General features: G+C 42.2%; 1 long non-coding RNA gene across 1 annotated transcript in view; it reads left to right on the top strand.

Annotated features, from left to right (window-relative positions):
• The window catches only part of LOC309401009, a 64,874-nt gene that overhangs the window by 34,298 nt on the left and 12,703 nt on the right, over positions 1-17,873 (top strand). The window contains exon 2 of the long non-coding RNA XR_014176745.1: positions 1,541-1,638. This is a non-coding gene — a long non-coding RNA (uncharacterized lncRNA). The remainder of the gene's footprint in view (positions 1-1,540; positions 1,639-17,873) is intronic.

The following is a 17,873-nucleotide window of genomic DNA, read 5'->3' as shown; positions in this document are numbered from 1 at the left end:
CCATGATGTAAAAAGGGGGCCGGCAGCACCCCTGCTCCCTTAAAAGAGTTCGTGGATCTAAGGAGCTCTCAGGCAGACCGCCATTGCTCCAGGAAGCTCCTCCTCCTAACTCCTTTGCAGTCTGTAGCCTTCAATTTGATACCACTGAAATATTTCTACATTTTGCTTCCCTTCCAACAATACTTTACCTTCTAGGATGCCAAACACATTTTTACAGAGGTTTATGATGGTGTAGTGGTTCTGCAATTTGATTCGAGCCAGAATAATCAAAGTTCAAATAGCAATAGGACTTAGACTTATATACCGCTTCATAGTGTTTTAAAGCCCTCCCTAAGATTTTTTTTTTTTACAAAATCAGCATATGGCCCCCAACAATCTGGGTTCTCGTTTTATCAATCTTGGAAGGATGGAAGGCTGAGTCAACCTTGAGTTGTTCAGAATGGAACTTCTGGAGTAAGCAGTGGGTTAGCCTGCATTCTAGCCACAGTGTCACCATGGCTACAAATCTTTAATAAATGATGAAGTTCATGGAATGATAAGATAAAGGTAAAGTTTCCTCCAGATATGTGCGCTAGTCGTTTCCGGCTCTAGGGGCAGTGTTCATCTTCAGTTTCAAAGCAAGAGAGCCAGCACTTTCCGAAGACATTCTCCGTGGTCAGGGGTCTGGCTCAACTCTGAAGGTGGTTCCTATTTTTCTACTTGCATTTTTTACATGCTTTTAAACTGTTAGATTGGCAGAAGCTGAAAGAAGTAACGGAAGCTCGCCCCATTATGCAGTGCTAAGGATTCGAACTGCTGAACTTCCAACCTTCTGATCTACAAGCTCAGCATCTTAGCTACTGCATCCCCTTCATGAAATGATAGTTAGACAGCAATCATCTCTAAGCCCGATCTGCCACACTACATAGCTTTAAAGATTAAAATGTTCTTATATGTCACCTTGGTTTCCCTGTCAGAAAAAATGGAACATAAAAATAATGAACAGACAAATAAGAATTACTCATTTTCTAGCTGTAAAGAATATATCATTTTATAAGTTAAATTATTAATCAAGTAATAGGCTCAATGTGTTTTCTTTATTCTATAACTGACTTTCCAACTTTTGCTCTATTCTGGTATGTATATCATTTATATATATATATATATATATATATATATGTGTGTGTGTGTGTGTGTGTGTGTGTGTGTGTGTGTGTGTGTGTGTGTATGTATGTATGTATGTATGTATGTATGTATGTATATATATATATATATATATATATATATATATATATATATATATATATATATATATATATATATATATATATATATATATGATTAGCTAAATTAATTCATTTACAGAAAACCTTCTTAAGGTGCTGCAGCTGTTGTTGGGCTTTTTGTTATGGAAATATCATCACCATTCCTGGATTTTATTTTTATTATGCTTCCCCTGCTTTTGTTTCTCCCGTCTTATTTTTGCTGACACTGAGTGAATACACAGCTATCTATGGGAATACCGAAAAGGGAATTTGATTATTTCTTTCCTCCTCTTCAGCCACCAGGAGAATCAAAGCCTGCTGAAATCGCATATTCAACACCAAATCATAATTTGAGTTAGGTGATTAGCCAAGAGTTGTCAAGGAATGTATTGAGGTAAGTTTCTCTGTGCATGAGACTGAAAACTCTCTCTCTCTCTCTCTCTCTCTCTCTGTGTGTGTGTGTGTGTGTGACACACACACACACACACACACACACACAAAACCAAAGAGATTTAGTAAATGGAAGCAGCAGATGTTTATTATTAATTGAATGCATAGAGTTTGTAAAAGAAGAAACAAGCCAGATGGCTTCACAGCAAGAGATATCTGTGTAAACGACAATTCACCAGGATCAGTTCTGAACCATTTTGCTCTGGATGGAGAACAGTGTTTATATTTATTCTAGAGTTACATGCAATCAATGTGCAAAACTAAAACAAAATTTGAAAGATATAAACCCATTTATCTCCCCCTGCAAATCCCAAAGCAATTTATTTTAGTTATTTCAATATAACTATTTTAAGCCACTGTTTCCTAGCTCTGTTATATTCTTTTCATGATATTAAACAATCTTTTTTTCCCCTCTACAGGCATAGTCCATAGATGTAAACAGTTTTATATTATGTCACTTACTGAAGTGGGAAATAGCTGCACCTAAATTCCCTAGAACTCTATCACTACAGACTTCATTTCTATAAATAAAAACACTATAGACTATTACACTGGTTTAATACTACTGGAAGAAGAATTATAACTACCTTGCCCCTTAAGTAATTTCAGATTGGATAAGATCTTCAGAGTAAATTCCAAATTTATTGGTGTTTAAAATATCAGCAAAATCAAATTTTAAGGAGAGCACCTACTATAAATGAGCTTATGAATATCTATCAAGTTCCCCTGAAAATAAGACAAGGTCTTATTTTCTTTTGACCCCCCAAAATAAGCACTTGGCCTTATTTTCAGGGAGGTCTTATTATTTTTGAGGTGCAGGAGGCAGAAAGCATGGTCACCTTATGGCTGCTACTGTCTTGCAATATTGTCGGAGGTGGGCTTATTTTAGCGCATGTACGCAAAAGCCCGATTGGGCTTTTTATCCATGGAGATATTATTTTCAAGGAAAAAGGGTAGGAAAAAAGTAAAGAACTTTATCCAGGCAAAGACACCACAGATTTGGCTTAAAAGGAAATACTAATAGTCGCTAAAATGAAGACTAGTCAATTAGAAATCTTTGGAAAAACCACAGCAGGTTCAGTGAAGCAACACTTTTCAAGGTATAAGTCCCAATTACAGACTGATATTTCTAGAAATAAACTGGGTTTTCATGTTTTGTCTGCCTTAATGTGTTACTTCTTCATCTGTTAGTACAATGGAAGTAAATCTGATTATACCATCGAGAAGATTGGGAACTAGAGAGATCAAAGTCAAAATGCCATAACCCTGAAAACTTCATCTTTCCTTGGAAATAAATTAATGGTTGTCTATAGAAATTCTCAATCATCCAGGTCCTAGTTGTCGCAAAGGTGCTTTTTTTCAAGAGGCAACTGGACTTTCTGGTTTTCCATTGATGACATTCCGCATCTTATCCAAGAAGCAAAAGAAGCTCCTTGGATGAGAAGTGAAATGTCTTAAAAAGAAAAGCGAAATATCTTTCAAAGAAAAGCCAGAAAGTCCAGTTGCCTCTTGAAAAAGCACCTTTGGGCAAATCAATGGTTTTAACTGAGTTCATTCCCAAATAGACATGCTTAAGCTTACAATGGCTTACACCATTGCAAACATGTTGGTCTCTTTAACATTATACCAATTTTAAGATCTTGCGGGATGGAGGGAAGTCTTACTTAGGATTCCATAACTAGGAGTAGTACTTGCCAGAAAGGGGGCGGGGGGAGAAGGGTCCAGAAGGAAGCTAATGCAGCATTTCATTAAGAGAAGAAATGGAATTTTAGATTGGCAACATATAGTAAGTCTCAGAGATGCTTTTTTTTCCCCTAAAAAGGCAATTGGGCTGTTTTTTTCCTTGAGGGAAAATATCAAATATTTTGTTTCTCATTTATTAGTTGTGGTGGCAGGAGGGATAGAAGGGTAGGTACTGCCGGTCAGGGGCAGGCTGCTATGGGTTCGTTCGGGAGAACCCATACCTAATGTTATGACCAGTTTGGACAACCTCCAAATCCCACCCCTGGGTGGCTCCTCCCACCATGTCCCACCCTTGCCACCCCACCACACAGGACCAGGAGTCTCCACACAGCCTATTTTGGATACAAGGTAAGTGCAGGGCCCGCACAGAGGCTGGGAGAGAGGGAAAATGGGCTCACGGGAGGAAGTTTTCACCCTCTCATAGGCTTGAGGAAAGCCTCCAGAGCCTGGGTGGTGGTGAAAACGCCCCTCTCCATGCCATGGTGCAGGAGGCCAGCTAGGCCACACCCACCATGGCCTGCCCACCCAAAAGAGAACCCGTTGCTGAAATTTCTGAAGCCCACCTCTGCTGACACTGGATGCTGGGGGCGGGGAGGATAAGTTCTGACTGGATGATGGGAGGGATGGAAGAACTGTATTTCTTTGCAATCATCTGGCTGTTAGCACTTTCTTCCCCTCAGGATCACCTGAAACAGAGAGCAATTGGTTCTGGAATCTTTTTGGCTGCATGTTAAGACTGGAAGCAGCACCTATTTCCAATCTACCATGCAGTAGTTATTATATCAGTCCACAAATGTGATTCTAAAAATCACACAGAAAAATAACCACCATGTGTCATGATTTGCTGTCTGGAAAGCCATCTCAGGCAGAAAGAATAGCCCTGAGTAAAGGATTGGCATTTATTCCATGTTGGGGCTCACATCCTCTTCATGCAACCAAACCAATATGTGTTTCATAGAATGCTTAATTATCCATAATATTAAAACATTTATTGTTTGGGGGGTGGGGTGGAGAGTAATCTTCAATACAAGACAATTGAGGGATGTCTCTTCGGGTTTATGTCACTTCTTTCAGATTGTTCAAAACTGTTCTGAAGTACAAAATTGCCTAAAGTGCAGCAGATTATAATAATATAATAATCCAAATTAATATGAAGGTAAATGAATAAACCATTAATAAAAAAAACTATTTAACATGGATAGGTGTCACAATAGCCACCAGATGGCAGTAAAAGCCAGCTGATTTTCTACAAAAAAAAATCTCTCTTTTTTTTCTTTCTTTCTTTCTTTCCTTCCTTCCTTCCTTTTTCTTTCCTGACTTCCTCTGGTGACATCCAAGTTTAGTTTCCAGAATTTCCAATCTTCTTATTGATTCATTGAAAAGGTAATAGATTGAGAGAAAACAACCTAGAAATCAGTTGGAGGTTTTCTGTGAAAAATTCATACCAATCTCTGTCTCTTATATGGAAAGATGATTGTTTGGAAATGTGGAGACAAAGATGAATAGATGGCAGATAGGCAGGCAGGCAGTGTATAAAAATAAGAACAAACCCCACTCTATTCTAGCATTGATGATGTTACCTTGTTTGCTAATGAAACACCCATAAGAAAACTATCAAGCTCAGAGACTAACAAAGACATTGAAAAAACATCTACTTATACTTCTGGAAATTTGTAGTAGTTCCTACAAGTAACACTTTTAAAAAGGTTCATTTATAATCCAAACTATACAAAGGTACTTCATAGTTTTCAAAGCAACTTAATTAAAGCAGCCAGAGCTAGTACAGGTATGTCTCCTAGGCCCCTTCAATTATGTGTAGGTAACCAGTAATGGAACAGCAGTCTAATATAAATAAGCCTCGGGTACTTAAGTTAGCTCTTAGAAAGTATTTTTGACTTCACTAGCAATTCATAGTAATGAATGATAGATGCTTTGTGCTTGTTCTTTTGAAGAGATGCAACCTGAATGTCTATTGTTCCTTTCAAATGCCTTTTCCGATTGATTGGTGTAAATGACAAAGCAAGGCAATTTAATTCTGCAACTACAATTGTAAGGTTTGCCAAATATCAAAGAACTTGAAAGAAGAGGGAAAGTGAATTACAAAGTCAAACCAGGAAGGTCAATTATTTGTGCTCCAGTTTCAATAGGCTCACCTTGATCATGACTGGTATATTCCTTCAATTTTGTTCACAGAATTAAGCTCCTTTATTAGCAGCACTCAATACCTATAATTTCCAAACAGAAAAAAAGTTCTTCATCAAGAACCTGTCAAACTTATTCAAATAAAAGCAATAATGAAATTTGTGCCTTCTGTTCTGAGAGCAAAAAGAAGAAAAAGAAAAGATTCTATCTTTAACATTAATGCATACACGGATTCTCTTAATCACAGGTTGCAAACCAAGTTCATTATTTTAATTGCAGATTCAGGCATGTGATTCAAGGGGCTCCTTGTGGGTATAGTATACTATTTGTGGTGAAGAATTTGCAAGAGGAATTACGTCTGTGTTACATTCAAACTGTTGGAAGAAATGTCCTCCTGGGTTCAGTTCCAAGTGGGGAAAAAGACATTGGAAAATATGGAGGCTGCTTGGGAAGTTGGTTTTAATGGTGGACAGGACACATGGCTTGAGATCCTGGGAAAAGGTGATTACATGCTTCCAGATGTTTGATGAAGGAGAAAAAGAAAACAAGGGGCTTGCTGAGAGTTCCTGAGTTTTTTATACTCTCTGTTCAGCCCCACCTCTATGTTTCCTGTTCCTGTGTAGGAAATGTATTCTGATTGGTTGTCGGGTGCAGGGGGCGGGGTCTTCGCTAACTTTGTAGAGCTCTATATGGAGAACTAGGCAGGCAGGAACTGAGGCAAGGCAGGTTGAAATTTAACAGACAACCTTTATTCTAACAATTAACAAGGCAAACAAGCAAGACAATTCCAAACAGCAACATTTGCCAGCTGACAACTCTATATAGGAGCTGTCAGACATCTGAACCAATAGAATGGCTGCATTCTCCCGCTGGCTGGTTGCTTGCGTCTTAGCCAATCAGGAGTGTCCAGCAGCTGGCAATGTCTTTCGGTGGCATCGTAGCCCCGAGGACTTAACATGTAGGTTGTGTGTCTTTTGACTCCCAAGCTTGGTTGTGTTCCCATGTGCCCTGTGGTGAGATAGGTAAAGGGCTAATATGATCATGTCCTAATCTCATCACCCTGGATCTAAGGGGGAGATCTTTGTTATGTAGAATAGACTGACTCAGGCATTTTAATGGCCCATTGATTAAGGTGGGGGCTATTAAGAGTGAATCTGCTTCCTGCCTAAAACATGTTTCTTCATCTCTTATCCAGGGAAATATAATATTCTGCCTTCTTAATATTTCCCAGGATATTTCATTTTTCTAGCAGAGGGCTGGGTTTTAGCTTCCTACGAAACAAATCTTGAATATTTCACTCAGGTGAAATGGATCCAATATAATCCTGCCCTGGCCTGAATCTGGATTTCCACAAAGCTCCAGTCCCAATATATATTTCAAAGGTTTTGGTGCAGTGCTTTTTTTTATCTGATGAGAAAAAGGAGAAAGATGGAAAGAATATCAATCAGATTACAAGGAAGTTGAGGTGTTCCTTCCATTCAGAATGGGTTTAGCAAAGCAAGATAATCCCACAAGAGTCAATCAGCAGATCCTCACCAATAATTCCTCCTCTGACCCTTGCTTATTCTATAGCCATTTCTGTATAGCAATTATTGCAATGTACTGCTCCCCAATTAATTCAGTATTTTATCTATATGCAAAGTATCTTCACTTGCTGGAAATGATTTATGCTGGGGGGTTTTTCTAAACCATATTTTTATGCTATTTAAACAGTGGGCTGTATCAGTTAATTGTTCCAAAGATTTACCTTCATTCAGTTCTATTCTCAAATTACTATGAGGACTTTAAGCCACAATATTTTAATGCAGAAATTTCTTTATCATTATTGTGAAATATTGCAGAAGATTCAGCCCTGTAATAAACAATTAGCTTACCTGGAAAGTTTGTCTCAAAGCCATTTATCTTTTCCCCCAGAGGTGAAATACATTTTCTTGTACCAAGTCCCATGCCATATAGGATACCAATCAAATTAGCAATGTGGGACTCAGTCTACCATGCAAATCTGTTCACTTCTAAAAATGTAGACTGGGCCCTCTCCTGCCCTAAAACCTATCTCACTTCACTCTACAGCAAGGACCACCTAGGCTACTAAAACTGGATGACCACTAGAAAGGAACATCCAATTGTTGTATATCATTGTAGTTCTAGAATGAGTTGTACTTTAACATACCTGAGTAATCTAGATAAGGTAAAGGTAAAGGTTACCCTCGCACACATGTGCTAGTCATTTCCGACTATAGGGGGCAGTGCTCATCTCCGTTTCAAAGCCGAAGAGCGAGCACTGTCTGAAGACGTCTCCATGGTCATGCGGCTGGCATGACTAAACACCAAAGGCACAAGGAACGCTGTTACCTCCCACCAAAGGTGGTTCCTATTTTTCTACTTGCATTTTTTACGTGCTTTCGAACTGTTAGGTTGGCAGAAACTGGGGCAAGTAACAAGAGCTCACTCTGTTACGCGGTGCTAGGGATTCGAACTGCCGAACTGCCAACCTTTCTGATTGACAAGCTCAGCATCTTACCCCTGAGCCACCATGTCCCTGTAATCTAGTTATACAATACAACAGCAGAGTTGGAAGGGACCTTGGAGGTCCTCTAGTCCAACCCCCTGCCTAGGCAGGAAACCCTAAACCGTTTCAGACAAATGGCTATCCAACATCTTATTAAAGACTTCCAGTGTTGGGGCATTCACAACTTTCTGAGACAAGCTGTTCCACTGATTAACTATCAGGAAATTTCACCTCAGTTTTAAATTGCTTCTCTCCTTGATTAGTTTTCACCCATTGCTTCTTGTTCTACCCTCAGGTGCCTTGGAGAATAGTTTGACTCCCTCTTCTTTGTGCCAACCCCTGATGTTGGAACACTGCTATCATGTCTCCCCTGGTCCTCCTTTCTATTAAGCTAAACATACCCAGTTCCTGCAACCGTTCTTCATATGTTTTAGTCTCCAGTCCCCAAAGCATCTTTGTTGCTCTTCTCTGCACTCTTTCTAGAGTCTCCACCTCCTAGTTAAATGATAGCTATTTTACTGTTTTGTGGTACAACTAGATTATTGCTGAGGATGCTAGTAAACCCTTCCAAAATTCATTCTTTTTCAATGAGATGCTATCCAGAAATTTTAGAAGATTTCCCAAAATTCTTAACCATGTTGCTTAAAAATTCTATTTTAAAAAGTCCCTTTTGATATTTTTGGAGGGTACCAGGTTGGGTAGAATAGCCATAATCCACAATCTTTCAGGCTTCATTATTCCCAATTCACTGCCAGTTTCCATTCTTAACAAGCTCTGAGCTTCTGATACTGGAAAAGTGAAATATATCTTCAAGCAGCACACTAGTTGGTAGTTGATCTAAACTAGAATTGAAGAAGGGTAGTGCATATTCGAAGTAAGAACTCTCTGTGTACACACACACACACACACACACACACACACACACACTGCAAGCTCATGACCCTAACTCTGAAAACTGCAGCCTGGAGTGCAAAGAGCCCTTGGCACTTTCTTTGTGAGCAAATAGTCCTGTGATGCATTGGATCATCTATATGAAGGGAAATATGCAGTGTGCTTATCGAGGGGTGGGTTCTGGCAGTTGCTACTGCTGGTTTCCTCAGGACGTGCCATGCGCACGTGCTTGATGCATGCTGCACGCACATGCACAATACCACTAAAATTGCTCTGTGCATGCACAGAAGCAAAACAAAAACAGAAAACAAGATGGCAGCACCTATGGCGCTGCCAGGAGAACCGGTTTGGGGGCGTGCCAGGCCTGGATCCCTGCCAGTTCCAGCAATGCAGGCCACCAACTTACTACTGGTTCAGCCGAACTGGTAGGAACTTACCTCTGACGCTATCCCAAGGCTCCGTCTTGGCCCAGTACTATTCAATGCCTTCATCAATGATTTAGACGAGGTGATAGAAGGGGAACTCATCAAATTTGCTGACAACACCAGGCTGTCAGGGAAACACTCCAGAAGGTAGGTTTAAAGTACAGACTTGGGCTTATCTAACAAAATGAAATTAAATGATTAGAAATGTAGGCAAGGAAAGCCCAATGCACAGAAATAGTATAAGTGGTAAATAGTGGTAATTATAAGAGGGATGTTGGAATCCTAGTTGATAGTCACTTAAATATGAGCCAGCAGCTGCAAAATAAGCCGATACAACCTTTGGTTGCACTTATAGTGGAATAGAATCAAGACCACAGGAAGTATTAGTACCACTTTATAACATCTTGGTAAAACTCCACTTGGAATACTACATCCACTTTGAGCCACCCTATTACAAAAAAGATGTTGAGATCCTGGAAACAATATGAATGATCAGGGTGTCGGAGGCTAAAACATATGAAGAACGGTGTCTAGTTTAATGAACAATAGACATGGGGTGACATAACAGCAGTGTTCCAAAATCTAAGGGGCTGCCACAAGGAAGAAGAGGGTCAGCCTATACTCCAAGCACTTGAAGGCAGGACGAAAAGCAATGGATGGAAACTAATCAAGGAGAAAAGCAACCTAGAACTAATTTCCTGACAGTTAGAACAATTAATCAGTGGAAAAAACGTGCCTCCGGAAGTTGTGAATGCTCCAACACTGGAAGTTTTTAAGAAGATGTTGGATAGCCATTTGTTTGAAACGGTATAGCTCTTGCCTGAGCAGGAGATTGGAATGCAACAGGGGCGTCCGCAGTCCGCAATCTGGATATGTCACTCACTGGCCATGCACATCCCCATTTAACAAAGGGATGAAAGTCACAATACATCACGTGATGACAATGTGACAATTTGAGTTGTCACATTAGAAGACCACTCTCTTTTCTAACATTCTGTTAAATATTCTGTAAAAATTAACTCAACTCTTTGGCATGTTTGACAAAAATCTGACCTGGAGCCAATCTTAGTCCACAAGTTAACAATGCCATGTCTTATTTAGTTGGAACCACATAATACTGAACTTTTGCCACAGAAGCAGTCACTCCGAGACACTGATTCTGTTCTGAAATTGCTGTAGTTGTCTCATAAAGATAGCTTTATGATTCATTATGTGAAATTCCATTATCTTCAGCAGGTGCAATTGTTCCATTGCTCATTTAAATTACATGGCAATTAACTTTATTCATCACAATATCACTTAAACTCATTCTTCCTCTAATGAATTGAAATACTTAAATATTGTCTGTGTTTTTTTCCTCTGTCTTTTCTATCTTTATAACAATGGGAGGTGGATTAAATTAAAAAAAATAATTGGAAAATTTTAGTGACTGTCCCTCATGGCTCAGTAGACAACTGAACCTTTATTTTCCTAGACTTTGTCTGACATTTTAAGTCAACTTTATGTAATCTTGTGCTATAGTTGCCATGATGGATATTGTGTTAATCCAATAAATCTAGAAGGTAGAAGGTTTTTGTGGTGTGTGTGTGTGTGTGTGTGTGTGTGTGTGTGTAGCAGTCTTCCACTTGATAGTGCGGTGTTTTCATGTGCTGTTTCTATTTAATACTCTTTTTTAATTAGTAGTTCATATGGTTTACCTACACAGTGAAAAGTTTAACCTATCACAGCTAAATACTTACACTATTGATTTCTGTAGCTTAATTATGTTTAAAACATTGGAGCAGGCATAGCTGAATATCATCTGGTTATTTGGCTATCTACAAATAAGACTATTCTTCCTCAACTCTAGTTGTGGGTTTAAAAAAATCATAAAAGAATAGTACAATCAAATTAAATGTAAATTGATGCACTACTAAAAGTAACAAGAGTTTATTGGCCTCATTGCATGCACTATATTTTACTATATACTATATACTATATACTATATACTATATACTATATACTATACTATACTATACTATACTATCAATTAAATGTCATGTCAAAGCACCTGGTATGCCCAAATATGGGAGGGAGCATACTGCTTAATCATTTCCTTGGCTCATCTGATAAGGGAGGAGAGCTTGTAATATAACTGCCTAATATGTAAAAACAGCCCAGGTTCGAATCCCATTAAGGGTATGGCTAGCTGATGAGAGCTAAATAGCTTGAAATAAATCTATACTAGTCTCTCTTCATTTCTTTATCAGCAAAAATGCAACACACACACACACACACACATACACAAACACACACACACACACACAAACATATATGCGTGCATACGTACGTACGTACATACATACCAGGGACGTGCGGTCAGGGGAGGCAGAGCCTCACCTCTCTTCATGAAATAATAGTATGTAATATTATATATTATAATATTATAATATTATATACATCCGTCAGCCGTGCCCGGGAGCTGCTGAGGCAGAAATGTTGTTGGCGCTCCCGGATGACGAAGCCACGAAAGCGACTGGAGAACGACCTCGCTGCCCCTTTCGTTGCTTTCCCATTGAGGCGGCTGCGCTTTCACCCCGCTGAAGCCTTGCTGCCTCAATTGGAAAGCAACGAAAGGGGCTGCGCTTTCACCCCACTGAAGCCTTGCTGCCTCAATGGGAAAGCAACGAAAGGGGCTGCGTTTTCACCCCGCTGAAGCCTTGCTGCCTCAATGGGAAAGCAACGAAAGGGGCTGCGTTTTCACCCCGCTGAAGCCTTGCTGCTGAATGGGAAAGCAGCGAAAGGGGCTGCGTTTTCACCCCACTGAAGCCTTGCTGCCTCAATGGGAAAGCAGCGAAAGGGGCTGCGTTTTCACCCCGCTGAAGCCTTGCTGCCTCAATGGGAAAGCAGCGAAAGGGGCTGCCTTTTCACCCCGCTGAAGCCTTGCTGCCTCAATTGGAAAGCAACGAAAGGGGCTGCGCTTTCACCCCACTGAAGCCTTGCTGCCTCAATGGGAAAGCAACAAAAGGGGCTGCGTTTTCACCCCGCTGAAGCCTTGCTGCCTCAATGGGAAAGCAACGAAAGGGGCTGCGTTTTCACCCCGCTGAAGCCTTGCTGCTGAATGGGAAAGCAGCGAAAGGGGCTGCGTTTTCACCCCGCTGAAGCCTTGCTGCCTCAATGGGAAAGCAGCGAAAGGGGCTGCGTTTTCACCCCGCTGAAGCCTTGCTGCCTCAATTGGAAAGCAACGAAAGGGGCTGCGCTTTCACCCCACTGAAGCCTTGCTGCCTCAATGGGAAAGCAACAAAAGGGGCTGCGTTTTCACCCCGCTGAAGCCTTGCTGCCTCAATGGGAAAGCAACGAAAGGGGCTGCGTTTTCACCCCTCTGAAGCCTTGCTGCTGAATGGGAAAGCAGCGAAAGGGGCTGCCTTTTCACCCCGCTGAAGCCTTGCTGCCTCAATGGGAAAGCAGCGAAAGGGGCTGCGTTTTCACCCCGCTGAAGCCTTGCTGCCTCAATGGGAAAGCAACGAAAGGGGCTGCGTTTTCACCCCGCTGAAGCCTTGCTGCTGAATGGGAAAGCAGCGAAAGGGGCTGCGTTTTCACCCCGCTGAAGCCTTGCTGCCTCAATGGGAAAGCAGCGAAAGGGGCTGCCTTTTCACCCCGCTGAAGCCTTGCTGCCTCAATTGGAAAGCAACGAAAGGGGCTGCGCTTTCACCCCACTGAAGCCTTGCTGCCTCAATGGGAAAGCAACAAAAGGGGCTGCGTTTTCACCCCGCTGAAGCCTTGCTGCCTCAATGGGAAAGCAACGAAAGGGGCTGCGTTTTCACCCCGCTGAAGCCTTGCTGCTGAATGGGAAAGCAGCGAAAGGGGCTGCGTTTTCACCCCGCTGAAGCCTTGCTGCCTCAATTGGAAAGCAACGAAAGGGGCTGCGCTTTCACCCCACTGAAGCCTTGCTGCCTCAATGGGAAAGCAACGAAAGGGGCTGCGTTTTCACCCCGCTGAAGCCTTGCTGCCTCAATGGGAAAGCAACGAAAGGGGCTGCGTTTTCACCCCGCTGAAGCCTTGCTGCTGAATGGGAAAGCAGCGAAAGGGGCTGCGTTTTCACCCCGCTGAAGCCTTGCTGCCTCAATGGGAAAGCAGCGAAAGGGGCTGCGTTTTCACCCCACTGAAGCCTTGCTGCCTCAATGGGAAAGCAACGAAAGGGGCTGCGTTTTCACCCCGCTGAAGCCTTGCTGCCTCAATGGGAAAGCAACGAAAGGGGCTGCGTTTTCACCCCACTGAAGCCTTGCTGCCTCAATGGGAAAGCAACGAAAGGGGCTGCGTTTTCACCCCGCTGAAGCCTTGCTGCTGAATGGGAAAGCAGCGAAAGGGGCTGCGTTTTCACCCCGCTGAAGCCTTGCTGCCTCAATGGGAAAGCAGCGAAAGGGGCTGCGTTTTCACCCCGCTGAAGCCTTGCTGCCTCAATGGGAAAGCAGCGAAAGGGGCTGCCTTTTCACCCCGCTGAAGCCTTGCTGCCTCAATGGGAAAGCAGCGAAAGGGGCTGCGTTTTCACCCCGCTGAAGCCTTGCTGCCTCAATGGGAAAGCAGTGAAAGGGGCTGCGTTTTCACCCCACTGAAGCCTTGCTGCAGCAAAGCTTCAGCAGGGTGAAAGCGCAGCTGCCTGAATGGGAAAGCAACAAAAGGGGCAGCGAGGACGGCTTCCCATGCAGGCGGCAAGGCTTGAGCGGGGTGAAAGCGCAGCCCCTTTCGTTGCTTTCCCATTGAGGCGGCTGCTCTGTCACCCCGCTCAAGCCTTGCCGCCGGCCCCGCAGAGCTGCTTTTCCTGGGCAGCGATTGGTGAAGCTGCTTGACAACCACACAGCCGGCGCGCTGCCTCTCGGGTTGTTAGGAAGCAAACGCAAAGGAACCCACCGCCACGGGCCCGCGTTTGTGGGCGCCGGCGGCTGCAAGCCTTAGACAGGCTCTTCTTCTTCCTCCTCCTCTCCCACACCCCTGGGAAGCTCCTGCCCCCACTTTGTGCGTCTCCCTCCCTCACCCCGATTTTTTTCTCGGAGTCGGCGGCTCGGGAAAGGCCCGCCCTGTAGGTGAGTCTCTCGTTTGATGTGGGGCCATTCCAGGGAGCCAACGGGTTTTTTGCTGGCTGCCAAGGCAGGGCTTCATTGAGGTGACAACGCTGAAGAAGCCGTGCAGGAGGAGTTAGGGGGATGCAGAAGGCCCGAGGGAGGCCTCTGGGGATTGGGCTTTGGGTTGGTGGAAGACCTTGAAGGAGTGGGGGGGGAAGGGACTGGCGCCGGTGGAGGAAGCAAGGCTACGCGGATCAGTGCATTCCGCGGTCCCCTTAATGTTCACTCAGGAAGGTGGGGGCTGCCTCAGACTCCTGCACACGTGGTCCCATTCCCCGCCTTCCTGATGACGTCACCAGCCTCACCAGCCATAACTCTCACCGCACGTCACTGATACATACATACATACATACATACATACATACATACATACATACATACATATATATATATATATATATATATATATATGCTGGTTTTGTTGTATTCGGGTCTTTTCCCGTGTAAGGTTGAGATTGTCTTTGCAACGTTTCGGCAGGATCACACCTGCCATCTTCAAGCTGTGGGCTTAAAATTTTAAAAATTACACGGGAAAAGACCCGAATACAACAAAACCAGCATACCTACACCCGTGAAAATCTACAAATATATATATAGCTCTCATTCAGCTAGCCATACCCTTACTGGGATTTGAACCTGGGCTGTATTATATCTCAGCAGGAGTCTTAGCCACTAAGCCACAGGCTCGCCTCCTTATCAGTTGAGCCAGGGAAATAGGTATGTATTGGAAATAGGTATGTATTCAGGCATACCAGGGGTTGTAACACAAATACATACATACATACATACATACATACATACATACACGCGGGAGAAAACCCGAACAACCAAAGACATACATACAAACACCCGCGAAAACCTCAGAAAACATTATATATATATATATATATATATACACACACACACACACACATACATACATACATACATACATACATACAGTATATACATACAGTATATATACAGTATATATACAGTGTATATATATATATATATATATATATATATATATATATATATATATATATATATATATATATATATATATATATATATATATATATATATATATATATATATATATATGCAGATTTTGGCGTATTCAGATCTTTTCCTGTGTAAGATTGAGAGTATCTTGGTGACGTTTCGACGAGGTCCCACTCGACATCTTCAGGCTGGTGCCTTCGGCCGACCAATCACTCCACTTGCTGAAACAAAGCCAGCACTCCATACCCCCCACCAAGAAGAATAGAAAAACGGCAGCTCCGATCACACTTGAAGCCCAAAACCCAGCCTGAATATGGCGAGTGAGAACTTGCTGAAATGTTGCCAAGACAATCTCAATCTTACACGGGAAAAGACCCGAATACAACAAGACCAGCATACCTACACTCGTGAAAATCTACGAAAACAAATATCTTACAGGGAAGAAATCTTACTGCTCACCAGATCCTATGAGAAACTTGAAGTCCGAAGAGCCACCATCTTATGTGACCTCACATTCCTACTCAACTGCCGAGACAAAAGCCTGATCCCCAACATGCTTCCAACTAAAATTCCATTCTAAAACCTCAGCCACCGAAAAGATCCTGAAAAGAACTGAATTAGCCCTAATCAGAAACGAACTCCACAGGAAAAGATTCCTACTAGACCAAACCAACTGGGACCTATTCACTCTTCACCTCAAACTCAGCAACAAAATCCACCCAGCAGTCTTGGACAAATCCAAACAACTAGCCCTCTGGAGAGCAGAAACAGAAACCTCCTATAAGACAGACAAACATACCAACAAACTCCAAAGACTAGAAAACAACAGAAGCCCAACTCTCCTGCACAGCAACTCATGAAACTCATGAAACAAACAGTACACAACATATCAGACAGAACCCTTACCACAGCTGAAACCAATGTCCTTTCCAGAGGATTCAACTTTGCAGTCGCCCCTAAATGCATCCCCACTGAAGACATCATATGCGGAGTTGAAGCTACACTCACCAAAATCAACCCAGATGAAGCCAATAAAATCAGACTTGCAGTCACCAACGTCCTTTGCTCCAGTATATATAAATATATTAGTATACTATACTAGCACCATATCAATGAAAGTTTGACTGATATTGACTGAACATTGCTCAAACAGTGTTTTCTTGGAAAGCAGCTAAGTTTCAGTCTTAATTGTTTCCATACTTTAGCCAGACACCATCAATTCTGAATTAATTTACAGCCCTCATAACTGATTTAGCATGCCTATTAACATCCACGAGTGAACCTTCTGTCAATCAACATGTAATTCAACAAGAGCTGCCCTGTTAAACCCCAATTAAATGCTTGTCAGGGATTCTCAGCTAGCTGGGTTAACCTATTTGGTTTCACTGCAGCCCACTTGCAACTCCTAGTAGCCGCACAATCTGCATTAAATGGCAGCAATTTTATGGCTCATTAGCAAGGAACAATGTTCGCTCACTGCTGGTGTCTCTTGTTCGACAGGTGTATGTAGCTACCTGGTGAGGAAAGAGAATGACATGGCTTTTCACTTATAAAGTAGTTAATCAATTTGATAAATAGGGGCTGTTGGACTTCCATTATGGATTGGTCAAAGGGGATAATTTAAGACACACTTAGAAAAACAGTAGAGAGCAATGTTTCTTGAAAAACAGCTGTGAATCTTGATTAAAAATAACAATAGAAAACCAATCAGGGGATTGAAAAATAAATCCTGAGGAATGAGACAGTTACGTTGAAACCAGGGACATCCACAGGGAAGAAGATTGTTAAGGAGGCAACTACAGTGTATGGATGAAATCCCTTTTAGCTAGGTAAAAAAGGAGTGAGTATTTTCATCACCAATGATCACCAACATCTTAATTTTTGACACCTTTTTTTGACCCTGACAGAAAATATCAGAGAAATTATGCTACCATTTTTTAAAATTGGGTTCACACCATATAGTCTACTAACTCAGCTTACAATTTAGCAGCTGTCTTTAATATTTAAAAAGGAAAAAGTTCCCCTCACACATGCATGATAGTCGTTCCCGACTCTAGGGGGCGGTGCTAATCTCCATTTCAAAGATGAAGAACCATCGCTGTCCAAAGACATCACCTTGGTCAAGTGGCCGGCATGGTTAAATGCCGAAGGTGCACGGAACACTTCTACCTTCCCACCAACAGTAGTTCCTATTTTTCTACTTGCATTTTATATGTGCTTTCAAACTGCTAGGTTAGCAGAAGCTGGGACAAGTAACAGGAGCTCACTACAATATGTGGTGCTAGTGATTCGAACTGCCGATCTTTCTGATCGACAAGCTCAGCGTCTTAGTCACCGAGCCACCAAATTCCTTATGTCCTTAACATTTAGTAGGGTTAAATGT

Source organism: Natrix helvetica, assembly GCF_964273705.1.
Source record: "Natrix helvetica genome assembly, chromosome: Z".
NCBI classification, from domain to species: Eukaryota; Metazoa; Chordata; class Lepidosauria; order Squamata; family Natricidae; genus Natrix; species Natrix helvetica.
This window is presented reverse-complemented; position numbering and strand designations above follow the sequence as displayed.